General features: G+C 31.3%; 2 non-coding genes and 1 pseudogene across 2 annotated transcripts in view; all 3 read left to right on the top strand.

Moving 5' to 3' along the window:
• The first annotated feature begins 2,314 nt into the window (after positions 1-2,314).
• On the top strand, positions 2,315-4,305 carry LOC129251702 (small subunit ribosomal RNA). The gene has a single exon (XR_008583064.1). It is a non-coding gene; the product is annotated as a small subunit ribosomal RNA (ribosomal RNA).
• A 593-nt stretch (positions 4,306-4,898) lies between these two features.
• On the top strand, positions 4,899-5,079 carry LOC129251685 (5.8S ribosomal RNA; annotated as a pseudogene).
• Positions 5,080-5,522: 443 nt separating this feature from the next.
• Positions 5,523-7,500, top strand: part of LOC129251724 (large subunit ribosomal RNA) — a 3,986-nt gene continuing 2,008 nt past the window's right edge. The window contains exon 1 of the ribosomal RNA XR_008583082.1: positions 5,523-7,500. This exon is cut by the window's right edge and continues 2,008 nt beyond it. This is a non-coding gene — a ribosomal RNA (large subunit ribosomal RNA).

Raw genomic sequence — 7,500 nt, 5'->3', positions numbered from 1 at the left:
ATCAAACTGAAATGTATTGAAATGAATTTTTCCCATACATTTTTGACAATGTGAGGTGTGCATGGCAAAAAACACTCACGGTGAAGGCATGTGATATAATATGAAAATATCAAAAGTTAACTAACCAATGATATTGAAGCATATAAATCGAATCATAACTATATGAAACTCGAATTTGAGCCATATTAAACTGGTAATATTGTGATTTTATGCCTGGTTTTCCATACGTTAGTTTAAATAGAAAAAAATTCTCGAATATATATACATATATGAAGAATCTATATTCTATACTAACATTTTATGGAATATAACCTTGGCATATTGCCATTAAAATATATAATAAAGACATTTCAAATCAAACTGAAATGTATTGAAATGAATTTTTCCCATACATTTTTGACAATGTGAGGTGTGCATGGCAAAAAACACTCACGGTGAAGGCATGTGAAATAATATGAAAATATCAAAAGTTAACTAACCAATGATATTGAAGCATATAAATCGAATCATAACTATATGAAACTCGAATTTAAGCCATATTAAACTGGTAATATTGTGATTTTATGCCTGGTTTTCCATACGTTAGTTTAAATAGAAAAAATTTTCGAATATATATACATATATGAAGAATCTATATTCTAATACTAACATGTTATGGAATATAACCTTGGCATATTGGCACTAAAATATATAATAAAGACATTTCAAATCAAACTGAAATGTATGGAAATGAATTTTTCCCATACATTTTTGACAATGTGAGGTGTGCATGGCAAAAAACACTCACGGTGAAGGCATGTGAAATAATATGAAAATATCAAAAGTTAACTAACCAATGATATTGAAGCATATAAATCGAATCATAACTATATGAAACTCGAATTTGAGCCATATTAAACTGGTAATATTGTGATTTTATGCCTGGTTTTCCATACGTTAGTTTAAATAGAAAAAATTTTCGAATATATATACATATATGAAGAATTCATATTAGCTATACTAACATGTTATGGAATATAACCTTGGCATATTGGCACTAAAATATATAATAAAGACATTTCAAATCAAACTGAAATGTATTGAAATGAATTTTTCCCATACATTTTTGACAATGTGAGGTGTGCATGGCAAAAAACACTCACGGTGAAGGCATGTGATATAATATGAAAATATCAAAAGTTAACTAACCAATGATATTGAAACATATAAATCGAATCATAACTATATGAAACTCGAATTTGAGCCATATTAAACTGGTAATATTGTGATTTTATGCCTGGTTTTCCATACGTTAGTTTAAATAGAAAAAAATTCTCGAATATATATACATATATGAAGAATCTATATTCTATACTAACATTTTATGGAATATAACCTTGGCATATTGGCACTAAAATATATAATAAAGACATTTCAAATCAAACTGAAATGTATTGAAATGAATTTTTCCCATACATTTTTGACAATGTGAGGTGTGCATGGCAAAAAACACTCACGGTGAAGGCATGTGATATAATATGAAAATATCAAAAGTTAACTAACCAATGATATTGAAGCATATAAATCGAATCATAACTATATGAAACTCGAATTTGAGCCATATTAAACTGGTAATATTATGATTTTATTCCTGGTTTTCCATACGTTAGTTTAAATAGAAAAAATTTTCGAATATATATACATATATGAAGAATCTATATTCTATACTAACATGTTATGGCATATTGGTGTTATTGTATTTTATTCCTGGTTTTCTATAGTTAGTTTAAATAGAAATAAATTTTTGAATTCAAAATTTTATATTCTATACTAGCATTACATAGAAATTATCCTCAACTGTTTGTTTCTTGTATAAATACAGGAAATTAAACAGATGATGAAGAGAAAAAAATAAGAAAAACAAAAATTTATAAGAAAAATTAAATTTTAAACAAAGGAAAAGAGGAGAAAATTTTTTCAATCATATATATTTATGATTAAAAAATAGAATTATGAAATTATTAATTTCAATTCAAAGAGAAAAATTATGTAATATATGAAATTATTACATTAAAAATGCATTTGAAAAAAAAGTAAAATGTTATTAAAAATGATAAATTATTTGAAAATTGGCAAATATTAAGAAGAAATATCGTTCTTATATTTTTATATAAAATATATATATAGAGAACGAAAATTCTTTTTCATAAAAAACGGTTTTTGAATTTTAATAAGAAAAGCTAAAGGGGTCGCGCCCCTTTACTTTTTATATACACCGTAATTTATGAAATTTTCAAATATGAAAAACAAAGAAAAATATATAAATAAAAATATTATTCTGGTTGATCCTGCCAGTAGTTATATGCTTGTCTCAAAGATTAAGCCATGCATGTCTAAGTACAAACAAATTAAAAGTGAAACCGCAAAAGGCTCATTATATCAGTTATGGTTCCATAGATCGTTAACAGTTACTTGGATAACTGTGGTAATTCTAGAGCTAATACATGCAATATAAACACGGACCTTATGGAACGTGTGCTTTTATTAGACTAAAACCAAGCGATCATTTGATCGTTAAATTGGTTGAACTCTAGATAACTTGCAGATCGTATGGTCCCGTACCGACGACAGATCTTTCAAATGTCTGCCCTATCAACTTTTGATGGTAGTATCTAGGACTACCATGGTTGCAACGGGTAACGGGGAATCAGGGTTCGATTCCGGAGAGGGAGCCTGAGAAACGGCTACCACATCTAAGGAAGGCAGCAGGCGCGTAAATTACCCACTCCCAGTTCGGGGAGGTAGTGACGAAAAATAACAATACAGGACTCATATCCGAGGCCCTGTAATTGGAATGAGTACACTTTAAATCCTTTAACAAGGACCTATTGGAGGGCAAGTCTGGTGCCAGCAGCCGCGGTAATTCCAGCTCCAATAGCGTATATTAAAGTTGTTGCGGTTAAAACGTTCGTAGTTGAATTTGTGCTTCATACGGGTAGTACAACTATATATTGTGGTATGTACATTACCTTATGTATGTAAGCGTATTACCGGTGGAGTTCTTATATATAATTAATACAATGTATTTTTTATATATTCCTCCTATTTAAACCTACTTCAGTGCTCTTCATCGAGTGTTGTTGTGGGCCGGTACAATTACTTTGAACAAATTAGAGTGCTTAAAGCAGGCTCCAAATGCCTGAATATTTTGTGCATGGAATAATGAAATAAGACCTCTGTTCTACTTTCATTGGTTTTTAGATCAAGAGGTAATGATTAATAGAAGCAGTTTGGGGGCATTAGTATTACGACGCGAGAGGTGAAATTCTTGGACCGTCGTAAGACTAACTTAAGCGAAAGCATTTGCCAAAGATGTTTTCATTAATCAAGAACGAAAGTTAGAGGTTCGAAGGCGATCAGATACCGCCCTAGTTCTAACCATAAACGATGCCAGCTAGCAATTGGGTGTAGCTACTACTATGGCTCTCTCAGTCGCTTCCCGGGAAACCAAAGCTTTTGGGCTCCGGGGGAAGTATGGTTGCAAAGCTGAAACTTAAAGGAATTGACGGAAGGGCACCACCAGGAGTGGAGCCTGCGGCTTAATTTGACTCAACACGGGAAAACTTACCAGGTCCGAACATAAGCGTGTAAGACAGATTGATAGCTCTTTCTCGAATCTATGGGTGGTGGTGCATGGCCGTTCTTAGTTCGTGGAGTGATTTGTCTGGTTAATTCCGATAACGAACGAGACTCAAATATATTAAATAGATGCTTTCAGGATTATGATGTTGAAACTTATATAGCCTTCTTTCATGCGTACATCTTGAATGTACAAGTGTTTGAATGTGTTTATATAAGTGGAGTCGTACCTGTTGGTTTGTCCCATTATAAGGACACTAGCTTCTTAAATGGACAAATTGCGTCTAGCAGTAACGAGATTGAGCAATAACAGGTCTGTGATGCCCTTAGATGTCCTGGGCTGCACGCGCGCTACAATGAAAGTATCAACGTGTATTTCCTAGACCGAGAGGTCCGGGTAAACCGCTGAACCACTTTCATGCTTGGGATTGTGAACTGAAACTGTTCACATGAACTTGGAATTCCCAGTAAGTGCGAGTTATTAACTCGCATTGATTAAGTCCCTGCCCTTTGTACATACCGCCCGTCGCTACTACCGATTGAATTATTTAGTGAGGTCTCCGGACGTGATCACTGTGACGCCTCGTGTGTCACGGTTGTTTCGCAAAAGTTGACCGAACTTGATTATTTAGAGGAAGTAAAAGTCGTAACAAGGTTTCCGTAGGTGAACCTGCGGAAGGATCATTATTGTGTTCCATATCCGTAAGAAAAACAAACAAACAAACAAACAAACAGACAAGCAAACAAACGAACAAAAAGAAAAAAAAAAAAAAAAAAAAAGAAAAAAAAAAAAAAAATTTATATAATTATTTTGGAATCCATAATTCTTTTTATTCTTTTTCATTCAATTTGTGATCCATCAATTATATCATATTAAATATAATATATGATGGTACATTTTGTAATGTTTTTTCTTATTTTTTTTCTTTTAAAAACCTTTAAACATGAAAATAAAAAGTTGTACATATTATTCATTTGATTGAATGATAAGTTAATTTGTTCACAATAACAAAAGTGGTATATATTTATTATATTATTATATATACATAAAATGATTAAAAAAATACAAAATAATTGAATCATAATAAATACCACCACTGTATTATTGTTGAACTAAGACATTCGCAACTTAATAAAAATGTTTAGAGTTAAATATATTTGATATATATTATTGAAAGAAAATCAATTTATATATTATTAATATTATTTAATTTTACTCTTTCAATTAATATATGCAAAAAAAAATTGACATTTGTTATAAATAAAAATAAATAAAAAAATACTCTAAGCGGTGGATCACTTGGCTCATGGGTCGATGAAGAACGCAGCAAACTGTGCGTCATCGTGTGAACTGCAGGACACATGAACATCGACATTTTGAACGCATATCGCAGTCCATGCTGTTATGTACATTAAATTCAATTTTAAAGTACTGCTTGGACTACATATGGTTGAGGGTTGTAAGACTATGCTAAATAAGTTGCTTATTCTTTTATAAAAATAATTGAATTTAAGCAAATGTGTATATTATTGGATTTTAAATAATTCATAATATTAATAGCAAAAAAAATAAAGATATATAATGAATTTTATTTATTATATATTCTTTAAAAAAAAAAATCCTCTCAAATAAAATGAAATGATGAAAATATTGAATCTAAGTATTCTTTACAAAAAATTTTCATATTATTTATATATATATATAAAATAATAATTTATATATGTAATTAAAAGGAGGAATGTCTAGCATAAAAATTAAATTTTTTATTCTAGGATTGCCTCATTTTACATTATTATTATTTTTATATATTTACAATATATAAAAGGAGAAAAGAAAAATAGAGATGAAAAGATGATATAATTTTTTTATTAAATTGTGAGAAGATAAAAAAAGAATATTAAAACAACCTCAACTCATATGGGATTACCCCCTGAATTTAAGCATATTAATGAGGGGAGGAAAAGAAACTAACAAGGATTTTCTTAGTAGCGGCGAGCGAAAAGAAAATAGTTCAGCACTAAGTCACTTTGTCTATATGTCAAATGTGAGATGCAGTGTATGGAATATCTTAATATCTAGTATGAGAAATTAACGATTTAAGTCCTTCTTAAATGAGGCCATTTACCCATAGAGGGTGCCAGGCCCGTATAACGTTAATGATTACTAGAAAGATATTTCCAAAGAGTCGTGTTGCTTGATAGTGCAGCACTAAGTGGGTGGTAAACTCCATCTAAAACTAAATATAACCATGAGACCGATAGTAAACAAGTACCGTGAGGGAAAGTTGAAAAGAACTCTGAATAGAGAGTTAAATAGTACGTGAAACTGCTTAGAGGTTAAGCCCGATGAACCTGAATATCCATTATGAAAAATTCATCATTAAATAATTAAAAAAATAATGTGCATTTTTTTCATATAAGGACATTGTAATCTATTAACATAATAAAGTATTTATCAAAAGATCATTGGTGATATTAAGTTTATTTAAATTAATTTGCTTTTTAAGCATATTAACATAAAATAAATACTAATGATTTGATAAAGTGTTGATAGATTTTATTATATATAATGCTAAAATTCATTTTTTGAATTTTACAAAAAATTTAATATCTATGATATTAATATTTATTTGTATGCATTTATATGATTAACAATGCGAAAGATTCAGGATACCTTCGGGACCCGTCTTGAAACACGGACCAAGGAGTCTAACATATGTGCAAGTCATTGAGTTATATTAAACTTAATGGCATAATTAACTTAACTTAAATATAATGGGATTAATTTTTAGTCTATTTTTTAATAAATAGTCAATTAATTCAATCCCGGGGCGTTCCATATAGTTATGTATAATGATAATTTATTATTATTTATACCTCTAACTGGAGCGTACCTTGAGCATATATGCTGTGACCCGAAAGATGGTGAACTATACTTGATCAGGTTGAAGTCAGGGGAAACCCTGATGGAAGACCGAAACAGTTCTGACGTGCAAATCGATTGTCAGAATTGAGTATAGGGGCGAAAGACCAATCGAACCATCTAGTAGCTGGTTCCCTCCGAAGTTTCCCTCAGGATAGCTGGTGCATTTAAAAATTATATAAAATAATCTTATCTGGTAAAGCGAATGATTAGAGGCCTTAGGGTCGAAACGATTTTAACCTATTCTCAAACTTTAAATGGGTAAGAACCTCACCTTTCTTGATATGAAGGTTGAGGTTATGATATAATGTGCCCAGTGGGCCACTTTTGGTAAGCAGAACTGGCGCTGTGGGATGAACCAAACGTAATGTTACGGTGCCTAAATTAACAACTCATGCAGATACCATGAAAGGCGTTGGTTGCTTAAAACAGCAGGACGGTGGACATGGAAGTCGTAATCCGCTAAGGAGTGTGTAACAACTCACCTGCCGAAGCAACTAGCCCTTAAAATGGATGGCGCTTAAGTTGTATACCTATACATTACCGCTAAAGTAGATGATTTATAAAACAATTTCGATTGATTTATAAATTTTGAAACTTTAGTGAGTAGGAGGGTACAATAGTGTGCTTAGAAGTGTTTGGCGTAAGCCTGCATGGAGCCGCTATTGGTACAGATCTTGGTGGTAGTAGCAAATAATCGAATGAGACCTTGGAGGACTGAAGTGGAGAAGGGTTTCGTGTGAACAGTGGTTGATCACGAGTTAGTCGGTCCTAAGTTCAAGGCGAAAGCCGAAAATTTTCAAGTTTTTAATAAAAAAAAATATTAATAAAAATATATTTAAAAATAATTAAAATACTTGAATTATTTTGAACGAAAGGGAATACGGTTCCAATTCCGTAACCTGTTGAGTATCCGTTTGTTATTAAAAATGGGCCTTGTGCTCATCCTGGCAACAGGA

The sequence above is a fragment of the Anastrepha obliqua genome, unplaced genomic scaffold (genome assembly GCF_027943255.1).
Source record: "Anastrepha obliqua isolate idAnaObli1 unplaced genomic scaffold, idAnaObli1_1.0 ptg000063l, whole genome shotgun sequence".
Classification (NCBI taxonomy): domain Eukaryota; kingdom Metazoa; phylum Arthropoda; class Insecta; order Diptera; family Tephritidae; genus Anastrepha; species Anastrepha obliqua.
The sequence above is the reverse complement of the archived record's forward strand: the minus strand, read 5'-3'. Positions and strand labels throughout refer to the sequence as shown.